At 41.5% G+C, this 25,424-nt stretch overlaps 1 protein-coding gene across 3 annotated transcripts in view; it reads left to right on the top strand.

Annotated features, from left to right (window-relative positions):
* The window catches only part of PARD6B (par-6 family cell polarity regulator beta), a 72,151-nt gene that overhangs the window by 21,294 nt on the left and 25,433 nt on the right, over positions 1–25,424 (top strand). For all 3 annotated transcript variants that reach the window (XR_006181301.1, XR_006181300.1, XR_006181299.1), the window contains exons 2-4: positions 7,047–7,104; positions 8,958–9,093; positions 23,079–23,153. The gene's annotated coding sequence lies outside the window, so the exon portion shown is untranslated. The remainder of the gene's footprint in view (positions 1–7,046; positions 7,105–8,957; positions 9,094–23,078; positions 23,154–25,424) is intronic.

Genomic DNA, 25,424 nt, shown 5'->3' with positions numbered 1-25,424 from the left:
TGTACTCTTTGCTACTTGCAAGTCATTGTGTTGCTTTTATTCATCTTCAGCTGAAATTATACACTTGTTTTAATACCAGACTTTCTGGATTACTGCATATCTTGGTAGCTTGTTCAAAGCAGTGATATAATTGAGGGATTTTTCCTACTCAAGAATTAATTACAGATTTTGTGGAATGTTCCCTTGGGCCTTGTACTGCCAGCTCAGCTTTGTGATGTAGCACAGTGTTGCTGAAACCACAGCAAGGACTTTCAGATCTTTTCCACAGAGAGCACTGCCTTAGTTTTGCTTTTATTATCATGCAATTAGCAATAACATTTGTTTCTAGCATATAATTCCTACTTTAGTTAAATTTTGCTGAACAGTTGTCGCAAATGAAACTAAGTAATAATGAATAAAAAACAAAGTATTTGCATAGTCTAGGAGAAGATTTTGCTACTTGAAGGTTTTCAAGACTGTGGTGTGTTATCCTGCCTTGAATCTATCCTGTAAATTGGCACAGAAGACTGTTTACTCTTGAAATACATCTGACACTGTTTTTCTTTCCCTTTACCCACTGACTGTTTTTTCCTTGTAGGATTTCTTCAGTATTCTGAAGCTGGTATAAGAGGACGTTGTACCAAAGAGCCTGTTAATTTCCAGCGATACTGAAATGTGCCTTCCTGATGGAGTTTGTAATGTTATAAGGAGGAGTGTGGTTCTCTGGTTTGGATATTTTAAATGTTTCCTATGCCTACTTTTTCATCTTAATGACATGGTAGGAGAACTCTTCGAGATCTAACAAAAGCAGCTCAGTGTTCTGGGTGGAAGTGGAACGCTTTTTGGAAAACTTTGTAGAGAAAATTTGATGCTGAATTTTCTTTCTCATCCCCCCTTCTGTAATGAATAAGTTACAACACTGTTTGTTTATTGTGGGCATGGTGTACACCACCAGACCCAAATGTTTGTACAAGGGAGCGATCTTGAAATAAATATGTATGTCCTGGGGCAAAGCAAACAAATTATTCCAAGGTTGCACAGGGGGCTGTAATGAGGTTGAGACAAAACGGAAGTAGTGTTAAAGGGTTAAACAAGCTTCTCTTATCCAGGGCTTGGAAGATAGAAGGAGGAATTTGCAGTTGAGGAACAAAGGTGTTGAGGGAAGTGGTAAGAAAGGGATTTTACTACGGTTACAGTATATACTACATAAAATAAAGCTATCTTCAATTTTCCCCCTAATTACAGAAAGAAGTTATGGTTTTAAGTGGGGGAATCAACAATGAATAAAGGGGAACGCTGAAATGCCCTCTGGAAGTGGTGCTGTTGAGCCTTTGGCTGAGGCTTTAGGATAAGCTGCTATGGAAAGGCCCAGCAGCTTTGCTCTTCCCCTCACTACTTGTTGGCTTTGTCGGTACTGGTCCTAGCATGGCGATGTAATGATCTGACTGAAACAGCTAATCTGAGCTAATGCGATTTGACAAAGAAAGTAATGGTTAGTTTCATTTTCAACTCAAGATACTTCTCTGATTCATTCTGCTGAGAACAGGACAGTAACCTGTACAGCTAATGCAAGTTCTTTCTGTGGATGTTTCTTTCATGCATTCTCAAGTAAATTATTGGAATTTATCTTCATTTTACAGTTCTGCAGTTTGTGATAGCTACTGTTAAACAGTCGTTTCAAAGCTGTAAGCTTTATATCAGTTTTGAACTGCCTCTTTAAGCCAACTCTGCTAGTAGCACGTGGCTGGATCAGCGGCTTTGGGCCTGTGAAGCTGACAGTGCACAGACCTGCCAAGAAACGTCTGTTTTATAGGATTGTTCTGCAGCCTATCTGATGTATGCACCTCCACTAAGGTTGCACTGCTCTAAATTACATTTAGCAGAAAAGCTAGCAGTTATGTTTTTCTGCCTTACGAAGACTGCAAGAAATCAGGCTCAGTGCTTCCATGTTTCTTTCACAAATTAAATGTGGCTTTTAGCAACATGAAGTGACTGGGATCTTTCTTACATGAAAAGAATGTATTTTTCTGTTGCTTAGCAGTGATCTTTCCAGAGCTAGCCTGTGTGCAGTGGCATAAAGGAGTGCTCTTTCATTCTGAGGGGGAAGTAGATGTGGAAATTCTGGTCCTTTATTTAAGCATGCAAAGGAGTAGCAGAAGAACAACAGATTTTCCACAGAGAAATCTTTACCTGAGGCAGACATGGAACAGATTGTTTGGGGATGTAAACTCGTGTTAGCACTACTGAAATCCATGCATTGATTTATAGCAGCCATGGATCTCTTTGATAAACCTGTGGAGTGTAACGTGTCCTGAGGTTTCTTCTGTCTAGATGTGCACACCCAGAAGGGGCTGGGAACCCTTTGTGGATATGTTTTATGTCTTGTCTAAGTGAAATTACACTGTGAATGTAAAGGCTCATGCTGCTGAAGACTTCTCACAGAGCTCGGTTAGACATAAGGACCATCAGTGGGCTGTCAGGTGTGGCCACTGAGCAGATGCAGAACCTCCAGCTGCTCACCATTCCTCTGATACCGACACACAAATCTTAGCTCAGTGCTGCTCCAGATGGCTGCACAGCTTTTGGGCCATGTTGGATCACATTCCTGCTGCTCAGCACACAGACAGTGATCATATCTGCATTCCAGCAAATAGGTTTATGTCCTCAGCTATGCGGTGTCTTACATAGGAGCATGTGTTCACCCTTCTGAAAACAGGCAGAACCTCTTCCACGTGCTGAAGGATCTTTTGTTCCCTTTCTTTGTGATATGACAGTTTGTCCTTTCTGCTTCTGGAATCTCTGTCCTCAGTGTGCTGGCAGTGTTCACAGCTGTGACCACCATGCACTGTAACCCAGAAATCCATGCTGGAGTCGTGCATCCCTACAGCACCCCATTGCCTGGGGCACCAGCGTTAGCAGGTGGTAGTGAGAAACCTTCAGCTGGGGGAAGATCTTTTTGTAAAGAAATCTGAGTGTGATGGCCAAGTGTTGGTATGTGCTGAGGGTGGTGACTCCACGTCCTCTCACATCATTAGCGTGAATTACTTCAAAATCACAAGGATGGAACTGATCGCGTTGAAAGGCGCTTTGGGGGGCAGCCATTCAACTCTTCAGCATGCTTCGGCTCTGCCGCAGTTGCATCATCCCTGAGCATGTCTCATGTTTATCTTCTGATGGGGAGAGTTGGCCATAAGAGTGAATATTGTGAGCTGTAACATCAGAATGACTTCTGTAAGTAACTGTTATTTGTTTTTGTTCTAATTTCTGCCTCGTTGGCACGGCCAGGCACACTGCCCGCCGCTAGGGATACCTCAGGCACGTTCTCGCGGCCTGATGCCCCCGGGGCTCTCTGCTCCCCCCCCGGCGGATCACGGCGGTACAGAAAGCCGCTGGGCCGTGCGGAGCGCTGTGCCGGCTTCCGGAGGCGGCGGACGCCGCGGCGCGCGCCGGAGGCCATGTCGCCTCCAGGCCCGTGACGCCGCGCAGGGCGGCCATCTTGCCGGCGCGGCCGCCTCGGGCAGGGCTGCGGAGGGGCGCGGCGGCCACCAGGCGGCGCTGCTGAGTGCGCGGCCGCGAGGCCCCGCCCCTCCGTTTGTCCCGGCCCCTTTGGCTCCGCCCTGCCCCTCGTGCGCCGCTGGGCGGCCCGGGCCGGCGTGGCGCGAGGGCGGGGTTTGCGTGTGCGAGCTGCTGAGTGCCCTTGGGCCCGAGGGCCTGGTGCAGGTGGGATAACTGTTGGGGGAGCGCTAATTAATGGTGGGATTGCGTCTGGTGTGCTGGGTAATGTTTGCGGCGCTCTGCTTCCTTGTCCGTTGTCCGTGCCTTCCTGCTCGCGGCAGAGCACGAGGGCAGGAGGAGCGCATTGCTGCTTGCTGACCCTGGCGGAAAGTGGTTCTGTCTGAAGGTTGCTTGGCTTTGGTGCTTGCATCAAAGAATGAATGCAACTTTGGCATTTCCCTGTGTTACTGCTTACCATGTCTTTCTTCTCTGCCTTCGAGTATGTGTCACTGTCAACTACGGTGATTGCTAATTGCCATGAAGCGACGTTTCCTCAGGGTCTTTTTATCTAGGAGCTGTTTTGGTTGAAGTTCCTCAGGTGTTGGCTGCTGCCATGTCTGCCCCTTGTCTGCTCTTCACAGAACAGGCACGGTTGTGCCTCTGAGAAGTACAGAATACAGGAGACGAGTTTCATGTCCAAAATTTTTTAACTTCATTCCTGCAAGATAGTGGTTGCTACAGTGGTATGATGTCAGCTGCTCAAAGTCAGTGGTTTGAACACATAGTCCTTCACTATTGATTACATACTGTCTGATTTACTGTTAAGTTCATTAACTCAATTTTTCTGTTTTGTAGCCTAGGCGAAGTCTTTATGTGTCCCTTTATGGTTTTTTTTTTTCAATCAATCAGGCATTGTTGGCTCTCTGTATGGAAGATGGTTAGCTTGTTCACAGGGACCCAGAGAGCTTTTTACCTGCTGTGAGATGACTTCTGTTGCCAGTTGTCTCTACAGAAAATATTAGCTTAGTTTCAATGCACTCTTTGCTTTGCCCATTACAACATCTTGCCACAACCTGCAAGCTGAGAATAATTACCTAGTATGCAGATCATTAGCCTTATCTGGAACATCAAAGCACTGCCGTAGGTGTGCTGATTTTTTTGCCTTTCTATCCAGTATCCGCAATGTCAGATTCCTTTCAGCAGCATACCAAGTAGTATTTGGGAATCTGATTAATACAACAGCAGAATCTGATTAATAGAACACAGTGTTTGAATTGATTCCAACTGTTGTGAATAGCAATAGTCTGGTCTTTGGTTGTCTAGTCACAACTAGAATTTGCACAGTATCTTTAAAATAGCTAGCTATTAAAAAAAAAATTATAAAATACAAAAGATCAAGAACGTGTGCTTAATAGTGCAGCTTGAACTGCATTGTATGCAGCAACCAGGTCTTGCTGCCCTACATGCAACGGGCTGCTCCTGGTTTGTGTCCTAATTCATCACTCACACTGGCTGTGCTGTTTCCTGACTGCCCTCTTTGTGCTGCTGCCTCCTTGGGCTATGTCTTGCTGACTTGAATTGTTAAAAGACAGGTTCAGTCAGACCTTTGCTCCTCACCCCCTCCTCAAATTGGCATAGTAAAAACTACTAAGAGGAATGGATTTGGTTGATGGTGATTTTTATTTTTTTGTTTGTTTTCCCCATGGTCTGCTCCACTCTGGTGCTTGTGCTGAGCACTCAGCGAGGTCTTCAGTAAGATAAAGTGAAACAATTGCACAGGGAGAAACTGATCTTAATTTATAGTGGGCTTTCAGGCCACTCCTGCTTTCCGTGCCTTACCAGAGGCTGCTGTACCAAGAGGATTGTTTCCCTTTGTCATGTACCGACTCCTGTTGAACTCCTCTGTCGCTGTGGTTCTGCAGACTGCTGCAGAATGACTCTTACTGAATCATATTTGCATGTCATTTCCTTTCATCACAGGCTGCTTGCTGAAAAATCTACTCTCCTTTGTCTTGTGCTGGTTGTTTGCTTTTACTCTGAAAGAAAGGCGGTTTAGATTTGTTCCATGTCTTCTGTGACCTGGTTGTGTTGATGGCTTTTGTACTGAATCTGTGCATCTCCTTTTTCTGACATGTCCCAAACTGCGGCTGTGTTCACAGAAGTTACCGAGCACTGAACTGTAAGAATGGCTTTTCCCTAATCCTTTTTGAGTTGTTGGCTTGCTTCCTTTCCTTTGGGAAGTAAAGGCCCCAATTTTAATCTGAGGTAGTTCATTGGAGTGTGAACTTCACCTTAGGTCACCAATCTGTTTTTCACATCACTGTATGATATAGGTTTGGCGTTAGAGGCTGTTTTCCTCTGTGACTCCATTCAAGCATTCTACCCAATTGTCAGTGCCCGTTTTCTATTGGAAATGAAGTAGATATTGTACAGATAGCACTGTGTGTGCAGTTGTGCCACTGCTGGGTGTATGTAGTGCTGAGACCAGTAGGACAGAAATACTGTTGGTTTGTTTACAATAGAAAGCTATTACTACTTTGAAATGTCTGATTTGCTATCACAGAATGCTTATAGCTCTATTAAAGCACGTGATCTGCATGTACTGGTAATAAAAATGCCGTGAAATCTTACCACGAGTCATTTTATAAGTGTGACATTGTCCATCCTAAGCTTTTAGAAACTACAAGTTTTTGTAAGAAGAAAGGAGAGACAAAGAAAGAAAAAAGTCATGTAAACGTCGTTAGAACTTCTTAATGCCTATCAGAACTCATAAAGTATTGCCCAGCTCTTGTCCTATCCATTTTTTTCCTCCTCATATGGATATCAAAAGCAAGCTTGGTTGTGTCAGGCAGCAAAGAGGTAATATCACTGTTCTTGGATCAAGGCACTTTCTAGAAAGGTGAGTTGATGTGGTTACTGCGTTTTGTGAGAGAAGTCCTGCTGTCCTGAGCCCCGGCAGATGCTAGAGGTGGTGCAATCAAAACGTGACCCAGGGCAGCCTTCCTTTGTTTTGCTGTTAGCGCTGGTGGGTTGCAGGTTGAGTTGTATTATTTAGGTGTAAGTGGTCTTTTACCTCTTGTCCGTTGACGACTGACCTTCTTACTATTCCTGAATTAGGATCATTTGCCATAGGCTCTGTCAAATCCTTTCCAAAAACTGATTGATCGCTAAGTATGAATTAGCTGTTCTCCACTACAATCAAAGCATGGAGGATGAGAGGTAGTTTTCATTTTAAATTCAATACTCCTTTTCTCTACGGTATTTTGCAACAGAAGGTGAAAGGTCTCTTGGGAGGAGTGTGGAAATCTGGGGAAGGAGAGGGAAGGGTCTGGTTACAATTTTTTATGTGGAAGTTACCTGCTGTTGGTTATTTTGTTGTCTCATTGATTGCTTGGAAATTAAGTAATTTCCCAAGACTCTACTTTACAGCACAGTCGCAAAAGGGCCCCTGTGATATCTTTTTGAACAGAAGTGATCGAGGTGCTTTGAAATAGTCGTGTGGAAAAGAAAAAAAAGAAGAGTTTATCTTCAAGATTCATCCTCATCCGAGATACTTCTCTCTTTTAATGCAGGTTAGAAGATGATAGATCAGAGATTCTGGATGAGAGCATTCCACTCATTAAAGACAAGGTGAGGGAAATGAACCGTGTCTGTGCCTCTATGCCAAAATTGATTAATCAGAGGTTTGTTAATTGTAAAGTTTACATCCTCCTTTCTGCGTGCTTTATAGGTTAACTGTCAAAGTATTTATATGGAGCACTGACAAATTTAGAGCTCTATATTGTCTTAGATTTTATGTTTGTTTTAAAGTAGTATGTTAACATTTGTGTCAACTGAGGGCAAGTTTGCCTCAAGGAAGAACATAATTAAAACCCGATGAGGAAAATTGTGTAATTTTAACTGACTCAGGAGTGAGAGAAACTGAGTGTTTGTGGCATTAATTCCAGACAGATATCTCTTAAGCCTTAAGCTCTTCTATGAGTTAATATCCTCTGGTGATGTTTATAACTGTGGGAGAGACAGTGCAGTGACTTTGCTATCAGGAAGTTTTCTTTAAATGCAGTGCATTTTTGCTTTCAAAGAAAAGTTGGCATTTATTAAAATGCTTCATATTTTATGGTGTACAGCATGGGGAGAACAGTGAAGGGCAGGAAACAGAGGTAAGGCAATTTGGAACAAAAGTGAGTCAATTGTAACCTGCCTAATTTTCAGAAGTGAATACCTCAGTGTAAGAAATAGCACTTAACAGTTTAACTCTACTGCAACGTGTACTTATGTTGGATCTCAGAACAGGGAATGGAAATTAAAGCTAAGCAATTACTTATCACCAAAGTATAGTAAGCAACAGAGCTCCTTATTCATTTTTTCCCCTCCTTCTAATACAGAGAAGGGAAGAACACCCTTCCTGACCCCTCACCCCATTCCCTTAATACAGTGATAGGGGCATCATAATTTGGAATATGAAGAAAGCAGAAGTCTTTGTGCTGGGTTACAGGTTACCCTTGAAAGATGCAGCAGCATTTTGTTGAGAGGCTTTCTGTGTCATCAGACAAAGCTAATATGTTGATTGACTAGAAATCATTTTTTTCCCCAAGCATTATCATCTGTAATGGCAATAATCTGAGAGCACAAGACTAAATAGGTAATTTAAGTAGTAGATAATATTTTAATTAGAACTTTGAATTTAAAACCCAGCATCCATAGGGATTTTAAAAGGAGAAATTAATTTGTACTCTAGTAAAGGGAGAAACTGCTGTGTAAAGGTTAAAAGGATGAGAATCTGCTGGGTTTTAGTTTTGAAGTTGCCACTGATACAATTTGTGCAACTAATTTACCTGCTAAGCCTCACCTTACCCCTAGAATGTGCAATGCTCAGCCTCTCTGTCTCAGAACAAACAAACAAAAAAAAAAAACATTAAAAAAAAAGTCCCTGAAAGTCCCAACAACTTAGCTGCTAGTAGAGAGTATCAAAATTCTTTTGTATTTTTGCAAACAAATGCTCTGTTTTTCGCTAGCAGGCTTTCCTTTATGGCTCAAATTTCAACTGAAACTGAACTCGATTGTTGTGTGTGCTTTTTGGAGCTTAAGCCATCTGCTTTCACCTTTTTCACTGCTGTCACTTCCCTCCTACCACTGTGGTCCCTCCCATCAGAAGCAGCCGTAACTGTGTGGCTTCTGAGGGCCCTTCCACCTCACTGCTGAGCTGTTACTGGACCTTTAGACACTATGGACACTCTTCAGCATACAAAGCTGTATCCTTAGAAAAGGAGAAAATTCAGCTTTAGATCATGATAGGTGGTTCTTTTGATGGCTGTAAATGTCTGTACTCTACCTCTGAACATGTGTCCCTTGTTACTTACGTTAGCAGTAGTGCATTCTGAAATCTAGGTAAACCTTCTCTGACTTCTGGTGCCTATTTAGGATAATGTTGAAACTCAGCACACGTGCTTTTAATTTTCATAAGCGTTTTTTCCTCTCCACAGCTCCACAGGCGTTAGAACAGTTGTACACCACATTTCCTCCCTAGAAGAGGAAGTGCCTGAAGTGGAGAAGAGCCAAGGTGCCTTTTTAATACAATTGCCAGTTGTTTTGATGTGCAACTATTCCATCTTTAAAAACGTGAGTATTTTTAAAATTGCTTTCAGCAGATGAGGAAGAGCTGTAAATTCCCTTTCTAGATCTAATGTGGCTTTACAGAAGATCTGATTATTAATTGAAAGTGATGTAAAAGAACTACCCATGGTTTGTGTTTGTAAAGGGGATTTTTGAAAAGCAGATTGTTTCAGTGAAATTTAGCAGTGGCCATTATGGGTGTGTTGTGTTGTTTTTCCCCGCATTACGCTGGTATGCATAACACTGGGCAGGCAACAATACACAGCTATCAGCTGTAGGAGCAGCTGAACCAATCCAAATTTTTGTTTGGTGCATCCTCTGTTAATTTCAGTTGCAGAAGGCTAGTTCATTTTCTGCAGGTCCAGGACGTACCTTAGGTGTGTGATGAACATCGTGAATATGCAGTCTGGTTAACAGCCATGGAAAGGACACGGGACGTACTGATGTGTTCTTTGGGTAATTCAGCTGTCAAACTCCGTGAATCTTTAACCTCGGTTAATATGTACACATTCAAGAGTGTAACTTAGTCAAAATTGGTAAGATTTTCGTAGCAGTGGGAAAAGATGTCTCTGAAACCACGGCAATTTGTGCCGATTTAAAATTTCTGCTGTAACTTACGGAGGCATTTGAGATTCTTAAAAGAGCTAAACAGCAGATACTGTTCTTTAATTTTGTTCTTTCAATTTTCTTATTTTTGCTTCCTAAAACTTTGCAAACATGTCAAGCCCACCTCAGATACCCAGTCAGGGAAATGCATCAAAGCTGAAAGTTTTGCAAGGTTTGTTTGCCTATTCAAATAATGTTGTATAATTGGGATACCAGGAAAGAAGTGGAGAAGGCCAGGCTATTAATTCAGATGCTGGCTTGATTAATGCTGGAAGACAGTATAATCTTTTTAATACATATTTTTGTCCTTACTAAGTGCATTTTCAAAATACTATGTGATTGTGTATTTGTGCTTGCAGGCATCTTGGAATGATAGTATTAGTGAACAAAACAGAAAAATAGACAGCGAATGGTGTAGCTTCACACTGTACTGCTCTTGTGCTCTCCCTCCTGAAGTGTAGTGCAGTGGGAAAATGCTGTGAGAGGGATAACTAGGATGAGCACAAATGAGAAAAGTTCCCCTGCAGAAATCTGAACAGACGAGATTTAGCCTGAGGAAGAACAAGACAGGGTAAAGGTAAAGGTTTGGTTTGTGAAGTCATTCTCTATGTGGAGCAGGTGAATTGAGAAGGATTATTCACTCCCTGACGTATTTCAAGAATACAATCTTCTTAAGAAATTAGCAGCAAGCAAGCTCACCATATAAAAAATAGAGAGGAAGGTACTTACTTAATGAGATGTATTAACATGCCCAGGCACTTACATTCCCAGGGTGTTATGTTCCCAAAGTGATAAGGCGTTCATAGATAGTAGTCCAACAATTGAGATTTATATATATATAGATAGATAGATACCAATTGTTCAGTCTCTTGGAAATAGGTTGGTGTAATTACGCTTCAAACCTTTCCTTTGTCAGTCTGTTCAGTTGGTCATCACTTAAGTGGAATTGTTTGGCTACATGGACCTTTGAATGAATGATGCAGCACAGCTGCTTATTAACAAATTTTACACTGTGGCTCTTGCTGTAAATTCTGCCTCTTATGGCAGTGCTCTGTGGTGGTAAGGAATTGTTCACTTCTAGAAGTGTGGAGGAAGGACTGAATTATTTAAGGACATAAGTGGAGTTAGAATTTCTGCAGCTGCTTTCATGCAGGTTTGTCTGTTGCCTGAAACATAATAAGATCTCTGCCAACTGCAGAAGTTTCTGTACTCTCAGCTCTGTTTCTTTGAGCTGTCTATCCTCTTTCCTCTGTTTTGCAGGACAAACCCCTCAAGCACTTTTTACCATTTAAAAATCAGGGCTGTCCATTTTTGTGGGTGAATTTATCTTGTTCTGAAATGACAGCATCCAACTTGTGCAGCTTCTTTCTGTAGCCTTTTGGGTCGGACTTGGTGTAAGTACTTGAGAGCTGCACTCTCTGAGCAGTTAATTTTTTTTCCTCTTTTAATTAAATGTGTGCTATTTCAAGTACCAGAAAAATCCCACTCTCGCTGTTTTGCCATTATATTTCAAGATGCTGCAGAATATTGGGTTTTTTAGATCTTTGAATGTGTTTGGGTATTCAGGTTGTTCCACACAGACTTCCAGTGCCGGGGAGCAATGGGAGAAGTGTCAACACTGTGGGTGAAAAGTGAGTAATGCGAATTCATTCTGTGTTAGGAATAGCCAGGGGTGGTCTGAAAAGAAATGACCTTTTACTAAATATAAATTACAAATATGACTGTAGGTCTGACAGATTATAAGAATATAACTTCTCCTGAGGGAGCAGAACTGAGGAAATAACTTTCTCCTGTGAAGTTTGCAGATCTGTGGAAGAAAAGCCTTTCTCCCGTAAAGCTTGAACTCTGCGTGAGTGAAACTGTGGTACCAAATCTTTTGTCCAAAGATTTTACGTGTGCCTGGCTGAATGGGTTTCAGCAGTCTTACAGAAAGTACAGGAAACCTATTTTAGAAAACTATAGCACGTTTAATTTTTGGGGAAAAGAAAATACCTAGTATCTTTTCCAATGGAACAAAACTGAATGTCAGTAACTCTTCCACTCTTTTTTCACACATCCTTTGATAACTGGCGTTTTTTTAAAACCAGAAGTACTCCTTCTAGCTAGTATCACTAGCTGATAATCCTGGCAAGTATTCAAAACTGAGTCTGAGAAGCATACAGAGAACAGAGGGCTGGTATGTACTTCCAAAATTGTATTTCATAGTGCAAAAAATCAGTTATGTTTTGCAAGTAACAGCTAATTCCTGTTGCAGAATTTCAGTAGAGATCAAGTGAATGAAAAGAACAGTTAGGAAAAGCTTGATTTTTCAGAAGGCCACCTGCGTTAGTGCTTCAGAGTGTTTTACAAAGCAGAGACATGCAGTGTTAAAGTGGGTTAGTTACAGAAAAGATATTAGCTGGTGCTGGAGAAGTAAGTGGTGAATGCCTCTCCACCCTGCTTTTTTCTTACATTTCTCTTGGCCGCTGCTGTAAGGAATGCAGCATGCAGTGACTGCTATGGATATAAGCATTTGCATGCTACACATTGCAGCTCTGTTCTGGCCCGTGGTCTTGGGACAATACAGGATATCTTGCAAGTACAGAGAAAATCTGTCATGTCTTTCTGTCTTCCAAATGCAGCTCTGTGCCATTATATCCATTGTTAAACAGGACTGTGTGCACTCATTGGTACAGAACAATGCATGAAAAATAACAATTATTTAGGTGTCTCAGGGTTCCTGTTCATAAACCTGCGCTGTGCTGCCATCGATTAAAGAAACAAAAGCAATGAAATACAGAAAGCTAAAACATGGCTGCGGTGTTCCTAGCAAGAATGTCCTCAGGCATTGGAGCAGCATGTTGTGGAAGTACAGCTGAGTCACTTCTTTGAATTTTTCACACATCCCACTTTGTTACAAGTGCGCCATTTATATCCTTGTGTTAATAGAAATGAAGTTTGTTTTGCAAAATTTTGAAATCATTCTCTTCTAAACAAGGAATGGCTGTGTTCCCCCTTCCTGCATTTCTGAGGTAGTACTGTTTTTCTCAGTTTAAGTTCTACCAGCTACAGTTTAAACACCAGCTGAGATGCAGCAGACTGCATGATGTTAGGGTTAAATATCTCAGATGCATTTTACTCCACTGAGAAATTATGTTCTTGCCAGCCATAGTTGTGGTGAGCTTGTTGGGAACTTTTTTGTACCGTATTTCTGTGGCTTATTATCTCCACAGCATGGTATGTATGCTTCTCCACTTCTTTCTGTAGCCGAATGATGCATGCTTTTGTAATGGTGCCTCTTCAGAGAAATGGCTCTAGAAATCGCACTCTCGGTGTGACAAAAGGAAAATTTTGTCTTTATTTTGTTCCTACTGTTAATTCTGCACACAGCAAAAAAATAGGCATCGTAAATGATTTTCTGTTTTAAACAGGCACTCTTCTCTAAAATAAATTGGTAATTTATAGCAAGGTCTATGCGGCTTTACTGGAATCAGTGCTCCATCTCAAAGTGCGTGATTGACGGTAGTTCTGGGCACAAAGCACTCGTTGGGTAAACACCAGGTGAACAGCGGGCACAAGGAGGTGGTTTTGTGAGGGTAAAATGGTTCTGGGGGCTGGAACTGGGAAATGGATGACATGGGTATTTAGCCAGAAGTCAAGAGTTCAAGTTTCACGCACGGACTTTAACATTATAACTGGGAGTATACACAGAAGCCAGTGTTCATGCACAGCTGCTGTGCAGTGACATTTGTGGAAAGGTTTTGTCTATTTTCCAATCAATAGGTTTCCATTTCAAGAACCATCACCGCACGTACTTCTCTCCCCAGTCGATTCTGCAGAGGAGCCTGCTTTGGAATTTGCTCATCCGGCTCAGAACAGTAACCACTGCCCTGCTGCTGCTCCTCAGTGCAGCATGCTAATGGCAGGTGCCGTGCACCTGAGTACCCATTGGATATTTTCCTTACAAGCACCCATTTGAAACATGACAGTTTTAAAAGGCACAAACGCAGATCTGCTGTGTTTTTGTTTTGCTTTGTTTTTCTTGGCAATAGCTAATCAGAACCTCATGGTACGTAGCTTCAGAAATGTTTATTCCTTGATGATCTCATGCCATAGAGAATTCCTTTCCCCTCGTATAACTGAAATGCCTGATGCTCTTCAGGAGTATTGCTAGGAATACTGCATTCACTACCCTGAATGTCAGATGAAATACCATTCTGGCCAAAATAGAATCAATGCTTGCTATTATGTCTTAGAATCCGCTAGGTCATAGGCCTAACTTTTAGGATAAGATGTTGATTGCCTTCATTTTTGAGGCGATAATGAATTAGGACTTCTTTATAGTTGATTTCCAATCTTCACTAAGTATTTCACAAGGTGGGGAGATATTCTGTCTGACGTCCCAGTCTGACTGGGCCATTTTTTGTGGCTGGCAGGAAGTTCTGTCTGTGTAATAATTGTGTTGCAGGAAAGGTGCTTTGCTGTGCTGGAGCCTCTAGGAGCCGTGGTGATGAATATTTTCTTCCAGGGCCTCCAACACAAATGCACACGTACATTGGTTCCTTATGCACTCATCTCCCAGCATATTTCCCTTCCCCCAGCTCTTTTACAAGCTGTTTCTCCCCCAGGCTAATTTCTTCCTGTCTGGAGTAACAAACGTGCACAGGCACTTTCTTTTTTCTTCATCTTTAAAATTTCCAAGCATAGATATAAAAATCAATGACTTAAAAGACTATTTTAATTATTTTTTCTGCTCTGAATAAAATGTGTATGTGTGTGTCTAAAAAGAATAAAAAATGAACCCATAGTTTATGGCTAAGTGAGGCCAAGTTGCTCCTGTTTCTATTTTTTTGAAGTGTCTTTACTCAGCAGTCGCTTTTTTTTTCTTGTGGTAAAAAATGCAACTGAGCAGATGGCAGTATTAACACATGAAACGCAGTGCCTGCTCGGATTGATCTAACAGTGTGCTAGGTTTCTGTCACTGGCGTTCAGCTAGTTAAGTAGTGTTTGCAAGTTAATGAATTTGTTCCACTTGAGATATTTGATGGTATGTGCTGAGGTTAAGCAGTAAAGAGATCCTTTAGGAGCAGTTGAGGAAAGCATGAGGTTTCTAGACACTGACCTTGCGGGTTTTTGCATTTTTGCCATGGATATGGACCTGAAAAGAGGCAGAAAGAACAATAGCAAATAGCAGTACTGCAGTCTTTTCTTTTACATCGGTGATGCTTGGAGCACTGCAGTAACACCATGCTTCATAGCAGCTCCGTGTTTTAATCATATAGTTTATGACTCTATTTCTGTCTAACGCTTTTGAGCCTTAGGCAAGAATTTGAGAAAGCAACGTTTATATAGCAAATCAAGCAACATATTTCTATGTGGTCTGCTTGCATGCATGCTTTGGAAGTATGAATAGAAACTGTTAAATAGGATGCGAAATATGCCAGCTGTATCCTGGGTTGCATTAAGAGAAGCATGACCAGCAGGGACAGGGAGGTGATTCAGCCCCTCAACTGCTCTTGTGAGACCCCACCTGGAGCACTGCATCCAGTTGTGGAGCCCCTAGCACAAAAGGACATGGAGCTGTTGGAGCAGGTCCAGAGGAGGGCCACAGAGAGGCTCAGAGGGCTGCAGCAGCTCTCCTGTGAGGACTGGCTGAGAGAGCTGAAGCTCGTCATCCTGGAGAAGAGAAGGCTTTGAGGAGATCTTACAGTGGCCTTACAGTGCCTGAAGGGGCCTACAAGAAAGCTGGGGACAGACTTTTTATAAGGGCAGGGGGTGACAGAAGGGAAGGAGATAGCTTTAAACTGGAAGAGGGGAGATTTCGACTGGATAATAGGAAGAAATTCTTCACTCTGAGGATGGTGAGACACTGGAACAGGTTGCCCAGGAAGGCAGTGAATGCTCCCGACGTGGAAAGGCTCAAAGCCAGGCTGGATGGGTCTGTGAGCAACCTGGTCTGGAGGGAGGTGTCCCTGCTTATAGCAGGGGGTTGGAACTGGGTGATCTTGGGGACCTTCTGTCCCAAACCATTCTATGGTTCTGTGATATATAAATAAGCTCACATTTGGCAAAAGTGTCTAGGATAGGGTGATAACATTCATTGTATTTTCAGTTCATGCATAAGATTCCCCCTTACAGTACAGTATGCAATTTACGCAGTAATGTTTGAAGGTGGGCTAAGTTCCAAAAACTGTGTTCATGGTAAGAACCAGAACAAATTGGTTGCCGGTAACTGGGAATCATTCTCATATAGTATTTTGCACAGCAAGTTTATCTCTGCGTGGGTTGCTTAGTCTGCTGAAGCTGTGTAAATCTTCAAACCTGCATTCTTTGCCTAGCAACCACTAAGCATAGTGCATGGGAAGAGTTTGTGTATTTCGTTATTTTAACAACTGATGCCAAAATAGTATGTTTGAAAGACCTAGTTGATATTTCTGGCATTAATTTTTGAATTTTCTGAAACTGCACATTTTAGTTTTGTTAAGACTTCTGTAAAAAATACGGCTCTCACTTCACCAGTAGAACTTTATTCAAACAGGACTGGAGGTCAAATTCCTACTTGTAAAGGCTCCACTGTTTAGTTAACCTCCAACTTGAAATGTAAGATCATAACTACCAGATAAGACCAAACTTTTGCCTCTGAATATGCACGAGTGCATCTTTTATACCTTAAAACTGTTTTGGGAAGGCTTTTCTCATATGAGCTGACAACGCCGAGTTAAGCACTGCTAGGAGCAATGTGGGACACCGTTCTGACAGCCTGGCAGCCTGCTTGTCTCTGAAGCCTGAGATCACTGGGTTTCAGCTACCTGAGAGATGCTGTCGGTAATCCTGTGCCTGGCCGAGGTTTGGACTCCCGCTGCGTGGAGTTTATACATAGAAATAAGCTTTGTTAACCCTTGTGTTTTATTGGGCTTTATGGATGTGTGACATCATTGGCAGCCAATCAGGAAGTGCTTCAGGGCAGAGTTGAAAAGCTATTTCATAATGTATTTATATTCAGTGCAGATATTCTGGGGCCTCAGTAGCATTCATTTTGTCGCAGAGTCCATGTGTCAATATGGCTTGGAAAAAAAATGTATGAAAATGACATGCTTGCCCTTAGGTGTTGGTTTTTTTTTTCGTGCAGCAGAGCGGTGAAATGCTGTAGTTGGTACATCATAAAGCAGTTATTATGGAAATTGTTTTTTTCTTCCAGCAGCAGTAATGCTGCACACTCTTCTTGGTGATTATTGCATGCTCCTCGTTAAACTGCTCCTGCTTAAATAGCCAGACCTGCAAATATTTCCCAAGCTTCTCTGGTTTGCTAAGAATAAAAATGCAAGACAGTCTGCAGGAAAGTGTGTGTGTGCATGAGTGTGTGTGTGTGCATGAGTGTGTGTGTGTGCATGAGTGTGTGTGTGTGTGTGCATGACTGTGTGTGTGTGCATGAGTGTGCATGCATGTGCGTGTGTGTGAGCCTGTGCAGCTGGGCTCAGCTCTCCCTCCTCCCCAGTGTCCACTCTCAATGCCCCCCATGCCCAGCCCTAGTGGGTGCTTCTTTGCCTTTGTGTGGTCACACACAGGTTTGAATGCTGCTAGCTTGACTGTTGATTACTTGGCTGTATTGATGATAGTGGCTCTTCCAGAAAAGTCTGGTAAGTCTGTTCCACCCCCACAGCATTCCTGCTTAACTCCTTCCTTGCCAGAGTGCCTCCTGTACTGGGACCAAATGGATCTGTAAAACCAAAGTATTACAAACGTTTCTAGAGTATAGGAATGATTTTTTATATTAACTGTTGCTAAGACAAAAGCTATTTCTTCTATATAAAATAGAAATGGGACCCCGTCTCAGTGGTGGGACTGTGCATCTTTTCCGTTCTTTTAATTTTAGCTTTGTCTGCTTCTCCTCCCAGTGCAGAACTGAGGCTGTGCTCGTGTCAGGCTGCTAAAATCTCTATTCACGTATGTTCCATAACATGCCTGCAAAGCATACTTGTGCAGTGCTGACTCCTTCATCCTGCTGGGATCCCAAAGTGTTCATCTACTCGTAAACACTCTGTAGAAGCTTTTCAGATGCTCGCTGTATCTCTGTCACGCTGTTCAGTGTTCACAGATGATTTAGAAAATGAGGCATACAGTGAGATGAGAAAGCTTGTTGATAAAGTTATTTTGAGATCACAGAAGTGAATGCCGACTGCAGAGAGCTATAGACAGCTATAGACAGCTATAGATCTTAGTGAGAAACAGAGTAGAAAAACTTGTTGCCAAAACAAAGTCAGTAGGTGATGTGAGTGGGCCTTGTATGGTATTGGTCTCTGAGCTAGTCTCAGTTTCATGAAAACCTTCTCACGGGTCATTAGCAGAAAGAGAAAATGGAATTTTAGGAAGTAAGAAAAGGTAAAGAAAGAAAATAAAGACCTTTTGCCAATGTAAATTCATGACTCTGTTCTTCAGTACTACTGAAGTACTGCTCCTGGCAGCAGAACTAGAAAAGGCACCCGAAACAAAAACTGGGAGACGGTTCTGTTTGAGAACCATCGAAACACAGCAGTTTTAGTCTTCTCTTTTCCACACTGAAGAAGGATGTGTTAGAGTTCTTTGAAATCTAAAATTGCAGGAAATAGACTGAAAACCAGCAAAGGGAGTTTTTTTTTGTCATGTAAGGTATCAATGAAGTTTGGGAACTCACTGATACAACTCTAAATAAAAGAAGATTTATGTATGTTGAAGTTAATCAGACGAAGTCATTTAGTAAAATTACCTTTCTGTTTCTGGGGATCCTCAAATTCCTATAGCTCTGTAGAAAAGTCAGGGCTGCAATGCTGCATACTCGCACTGTTTTCATACTTAAAGCATGGGCCATTGGTCTCATATGGAGACAAGTTACTAAGCTTAGATTTGATGGTGTATGCATGCTGGCTGTTCTTGTTTTTATGGACTGAATTTTTTCTTATGCTGTCATAGGACAGCATTGTGTCTTCTGACTACAGGCTGACATATGAGCTAAACCTCTTCGATCTTTGTTTCCTGGTGTACTACTATTGGAAATGGAAGGTAGTTGTGCACTGTGAGTTGTGAACGGGTCAGTTTCTGTGTGTGAATGACTTCTCATTGAACACTAGCATATTGACTATTTTGTCAGGCTAGATTTAATGCTGCCAGTTTTGCCATGTTTCTGTTATCTTTAGAATTGCACAAGGTGCTGTGTGTTTGCTGTTCCTATTGCCTTACTCAAACCTCTCTGTTTTAGTACTTCTCCTGTATGATTTTTTTTCTGGCACTATTTCTCATTGATAAATGTTAGGTTTGTTCTAAATGTGAAGTCCTCTGGGTTCGGTCTGATAGATGTGACTGGATGGCAGGAAGTGATCACATTCCTGAGCCTGCTGACTGTACTTCTGCTGATTCCAGTGTTCTGTTAGTTTTCGTCACTGCCAAAACACCCTGCTGATTCCACTTCAGCTTGCTGTCTGTGAGGGTCTTCGTATTTTTTTCTGCAAAGCTGCTTTTTAGCCAGCTGTTAATTAGGTTGGCTAACAATTATTTGCCCTAGTTGGAGCCGTACTCTCTTTCCAATCACTTCATTTTATTGGAAGCATTGGAAATTGATTCCAAAAGTATTTACTCTGTATCTTCTTGGGGACTGAGATTAGGTTCAGCATCCTTTAGTTTCTAATATCTTCCTCCTTGACATTCTTGAAGATAAGGGTGACATTTGGCTTTTTTCCCAGTTATTAAGGACTTTCTCTGATTGCCCTGACCTTTAAGGAGATATGCACCAGCCTCACAATTATGTGCACCAGCAAGTTAAGCATCCTCGAATGCATACAGTGCACCTGTGTGTTTTGTTTGTTTTTGTCTTGTTTTTACCCATCTGTTGTAACAGTCCTCACTTGGATCTGCCCTGTTTTCCTCATTTCCCTAGATTTTACCACTAGAGAGGGACCTGGAATTCTAGGAGCAGACCTATCAGAAAATATTTCTGTTGTCTCATTAGTAAAATGAGCAGGCTTGTCTAAGGAAGGATACTGTAAAGATCAGATGTCTGGTTTCTGCTTTTTGTGCTCCTGCAGATAGAAATGCTAGGAATTATTGTTTTCCTCACTGTGCTTCATTCTTTCACTCCTATTCCACTTTGGCTTTCCTGAGCCTTAATATGTGAGGGGCTGCCCCAAATATATTACTGCTTCTAGTTGAGAAACAAATGGAGAGACAGAGTGCTGAAGCCGGAGCCAACTGCCTCATAGAAAGATTCACAGATGCAGACTGTCAGACCAAGCACAAATGGCAACAAGAAGACAAATCCAGACTTTATTTTTTAAAGGACGGGAAAATTATATTAATGAGAGAGTAGATTAATCACTGAAGGGAAGGAGGTCTGGTGGGATAGCATGCCTAAGCACAAGATCGCAGACTGTATGCTTAGAATACTTTTTGCTGTAAGGTTCTTCAGAACGATTGCATCTCTATTCCATCCCACGCTGTCTTGGCAAAAGCCTCTGCATCCTTGTGCTCCTTACTAAACAGCTAATGAACTGCTTTCAAGCTTTCGCGGTGATCCCACAGACTTGAAGGAAAAAGGAGAAAGTAAGATTATCTTCAAACAGAATTCGGTAGAGTTTCCTGAGGTTGGCACTGGAAGCTTTTGTGGGAGAGGTTGGATGTGCAGCTCTGCTGACTTCAGCTCATGATGGACACAGGCACCAGGGTCAGAAAAGGCTTTAGTATTTTCTCAGGAAGAAAATTCTGCAGCTGATGCTCCTAATCCACTTGTACTCCAGTTTAAAAACACAAGCTTCTGAGCCCAACTTACGCTCATCTCCCACAGGAATCATTTTTAACTTTTCTTTCTCACTACCTTTATTTTTTGGGAACTACAAAACATTTGAGTATTGCACTGAGAAGGCAGACTGTAACTACAGCTCATTTCTTTGGTTCTCCTTTCTGTTTTGCAGAGGTGAACCTCATTACTAGTAGTACTTACCTCATCGATTTTGGCTCTTTATCTTCTCTTACCCAGTGGTTGTGAGTGACTGTTGATTTTCAGCCTTAGAGGAAAAAGAAGTTGCCTTCTACGTCACACTCCCACATCATCACACAGTGCTCTGCGCATTGAAAGGAGCGCATTCTCCTTTTGTTTGGGTCTGCACTTAAAAGTTTCAAGCCCACGTGCTTCTGTTGATAACTCACTGCCAGTGTTTCTCTCCCAAAGCAAAGTCTGTGTATCCTAATAGTTAACAAGCATCCTTCTCTGTGAATGTGGAGTTGTTCCCAGTTGTGCAAATCAAGGGTTAATCAGGATGGCTGGGGATTCTACCCACAGCTTGGACAATGCCAACAGAGCAGTGCAGATTAGGTAGCAGTGCTTAGGTCATGGCATAAATGAGTATTTACTTCTTAAATTGTGCCTGGATAGACGTTATCCCAAAGGATTAGCAGTGGATACCATCAAGAAATGTATGTAAACAGGTGCGTGGCCTGAAACACATGAATGAAAATACAGATAAATGTGAGGATTACATCTAAGCAGCCAACTGTTATCTGGAAATACATGTTTGTAACCTGAAAACCTTTAATTTTGCAGAGAGGTTCATAATTTGCCCCTGAGAGTGAGATTTTAGCTAGGTTTTTAGGTTTGAACTGTACTGCTGAAATATTTGATCTCCTCGGTACAGGATTAATCAATTATTTGATTTTTTCAAAGCCCCAGAAGCAAAACCAAATCTCTTTCTATATTTCTTCTTTAGTCACTCTTTCCTAGCATTGCTAACTAATTTACATTTTTCTGTGCTTTAAAATTAATTTCCCCTGTGTTCTACCCTATTTTTAACTGTTCAATATTAATCCTGCTAAGGTGATTGCTAAGCTAAATCTGGAGAATCAGATGTGAAGGCAAATGTTTTTCAAGTAGTTTACAAAGCCAGTTACCTTGTATTGGATAATAACTTCTAATACAAGATGTTGGTTTTTTCCCCCACATCTCTTATCATACGATCAAGAGCACATGCAGATATTGGTGGCTGAGAAGCTTTTCGTATGTGTGTGTATATATTTGTGTATATATATGTATGTGTGTGTATATATGTGAGTAGATATTTCTGCTAGATTAAATCTGGGCTATTGAAATTCTGACATGGTCATTCAGCATCACCTGTGTTTTGGAGGATCATTTTCACCAGCGTCACCCTGGTTCATATTAAATGCAATGGAGTTGAAATTGCTGGCTAGCAGACCCTCAGCTTTTCACAGCATTGTGGGTGGATTCCCCAGATACGTATTGCGAAAGGAGTTTAAATACAAACACGTGTAATTTTACCACTTCAGCTCCTGATGCTCTTGTCTGTTTGAGAGTGAAGTGTTTAGAAAGAAAGATGCTAAAAAAAAAAAAGTATCAGGCATAAAAGAACAAATACAATAAAGCCAGATGTCTGAGGAATTCCCCTTCTCCTGGTGTTGGGACTTGCAGGAACTACTACTGTGTCTAATAAACCATGTTATTATCATAGATGTAACAGTCTGTGGTTAAATATGCATTCTAGGATGCAAGACATGAAATCAAAGTAATCAACAGCATATTTCTGAAACCAAGGAAGCAGAAAACCCACTCATTTTAAAAACAAAACCACAGCTTCCTAATGGGGAATAGCATAGTTTCCTTCATGAAATAAAGCAGAGTATATAGAGTGTTTGTTTGAAGAATTGCAGCTTGAAACAATTAGTTTTGGCTTTTTTTTTCTTAGCTTTTTTGTTCCGTTCTTGTTGGACATTCATGCAAGCTACCAAAGGTTTAATCTAGCCATTTCATCTTCTGCATCTTGTGCCTCGTTTGGTACACAGCTCCAATGCAGGACAGGCTGAGAGCTGGGGCTGTGCAGCCTGGAGAATAGAAGGCTCTGCAATGACCTGAGGGCAGCCTGTCAGTATCTAAAGGGGAGCTGCAGGAAAGAAGGGGACAGACTCTTTAGCAGGGCCTGTGGTGACAGAATAAGGGGAAATGGCTAGAGAGGGTAGATTTAAGTTGGATATAAGGAAAAAGTCCTTTACAGTGAGGGTGGTGAGGCACTGGAGGAGGTTGCACTGAATTGTTGTGGATGCCCCATCCCTGGAGATGTTCAAGGCCAGGCTGGATCAGGCCCTGGACAGCCTGGTCTAGCTGTGGTGTCCCTGCACACTGCAGGGGAGTTGGGCTGGATGGACCCTCAGGAGTCCCTTCCAACTCTGAGGATTCTGTGTTGTATTTTGAAACAGATGCTAAGAAGTGATTCTATGATTCTATAATGGGCACCATGGTGTTGGGCTGACGGTTCGACTTGAAGACTCCAAGGTCTTTTTGCAACTGTGACAATTCTGTGATTCTGTGTGTTAAATTTGGAAGAAAAACTGCAGGAAATAATATTTTAATTTCTGTCCTGTTTTTGTTTCAGACCTCCTCCATGAGTGGCACTTTAAGGTCTGCCAATACTCTACCAAACCGAAGACATTCCCTATGAATAATGCAGGTACCAAGTATCAAAATCATTAATTTGTGTCTCCTTTATAAAAGGCTGGGTTTGTTCTTACAGTTCATACATATATATATATATATATGCATATATATAAAATTAGAAGCAACTGTTGTATTTTGAATCTTTGGTTAGCATCTCTGAAGGGAAACTGAAACTTTCCAATCATACTGTGGCCATGTAGAGGCTGGAACATTTATTCTATGATTTGATCACAGTAGTTTACACCATAAGTTTACACTTACAGAACCAGCAAAGCAAATATATTGAACTTCACATTTTTACTTAAAATGATCAGAAGGTTAAAGATAGTGCTAGTATTGCATGCCAGAACTGCCAGCCTCACGAGTGATCAAGTTACAAATTAGAGCATGAAATCAGGGGTCAAAATTTAAAGATTCAATAAACCACATACGGCCAAACTTTCTAGCACTCCATTACAGGCACAGGGTTTGTAAAATCTGTTGCATAACTAAGTTGAATGATATGAATAAACTTTCTGCAAAGTTGTAATGGACCTTTGGATTTGCCACTTTGTAACGATGATTCTATTTAATTAATTAGAACTTTACATAAAATATTAATCTCCCCACCTGTAGCTTTTTTTTTTTGCGTTTTTTTGTGGTGTAGGTGGACAAAATCAATATCTGAATAAGGAAAATTAGAAAGAGAAGGTTATATACTTAGAAGATACTTGTCTCCTTTATGTACAGAAGGTCTCACTATGGCAATAATAAGGAGGGGTTGGTCAAGATGGTAGATTGCTTCTGAAAGATAAACATTTCAGACAGTTGGCTTTGCAAATAGTACAGTTTGAAGAAATAGGAAATAAATGCTCTTGCTTTAAAAACGCCTGTGTCACCTGCAAATACCAGAAAGGGAAACAGGGAGAAAGAAGGAAAAAAAAAATCTTATGGTGAAAGTAAAGCTCTATGGCTTTGAGCAACCATGGAGATTTTCCAGAGCTGAAATAAATGAACTCAACGTTTACATATGTATTAGTGGAATTGGTGATGAAAGATAAAGTGAATTAAAATACAAAGCAAAAGACAGACCTAGTGCAGTGCAGGCTATCGTAATGGATTACTACAAATTAACTAGAGGGGAAAACTAATTACAAAAGGCACAAAATACTCATTATACCAACCTTTTGAGCAAATCATCAGCTGCTTTATTAACAGAAATGAAGAGACAGTACAGACACCATACTCCTGAATCTTTTGGTTCTGATAAAAAATGAGGTAAGTTGTGTAGGAACACAACTGAGAGAACTGTACCTGCTGAGGCAGTACATCCCAGCTGCGGGTCAGTGCGAGAAAGGAGGGTTTGAAGTCACAGGAATAACAAACCCCCATGACCATCCACACACATATAGTTAGAAGTGTCCTATAGAAGTGCAAATACCTCTGCCGTTCTGCTGTCCCTGCCAGCCTCAGGTTCTCGGCAAGACACATTACCAGGTCACGCTTCCTTCAAGTTTTTGTTGCACAGTGCTGTCTTGCAGCTAGAAGTAATGTGTCTGCTCATCATCCACTTCCTTCTCAGGAGTTAAGCCTTTAGTTTGCAGGTAACGTTTCAGATGAAAGCACGCTTCACTTTGCTTCAATTCAGGTAAACCGGCTAAAGGAAATTGTTGAGTTAAGGGATCTGTCTGTCCTCTCATGCTGGCCAAAGCCGGGCACAAACCATTTTCTGAGCTGGCTGCTCTGCAGGCACAGCTAGCATGCTTCCAAGATCTCACACAGAACTCTGATAATGTATGTAGAAATCGGCTATCTTCCATCTCACACAACTATAATGCTGCAATAAACTACGATGTAATAAACACAATCTAGATTTGATCCAGTTTTATTGGGCCATTTACTACTTCTGCTTCACGACTACAACAAATGTGGTATGCCTCAAGTGTAGAAAGGAACTCTTGCTCAGGCTAAGGTGCAGATTTTAAGAGTAGCTTGTTTGAAATACTGGAGTTTTAGAAACAAACATGTCTTCCTTGTATTTCTGTTAAGTACTAATTTTATGCAAAGCCTTTACTTTAGTCACTACTTAAGATTGTATTTCCTATCCTGGCATTTTCTGGCAAATAAAACATTTCTCAGTTTTTACTTCAGTCTTAATATTTACTGATACCAGCCAGCAACTCTCTTTGGAAACGTGACCTCAACTCTAGGCTACTAACGTGAAACCAACCTGAACAGATACTAAGAAATCTGATGCCCATTTCTAAGATTTTTTTACTTTGCTGCCTGACAGATGGTGGTTGTT

This window comes from Lagopus leucura, unplaced genomic scaffold (genome assembly GCF_019238085.1).
Source record: "Lagopus leucura isolate 7727_CA_CO unplaced genomic scaffold, USGS_WTPT01 Super-Scaffold_100047, whole genome shotgun sequence".
Classification (NCBI taxonomy): domain Eukaryota; kingdom Metazoa; phylum Chordata; class Aves; order Galliformes; family Phasianidae; genus Lagopus; species Lagopus leucura.
The sequence above is the reverse complement of the archived record's forward strand: the minus strand, read 5'-3'. Positions and strand labels throughout refer to the sequence as shown.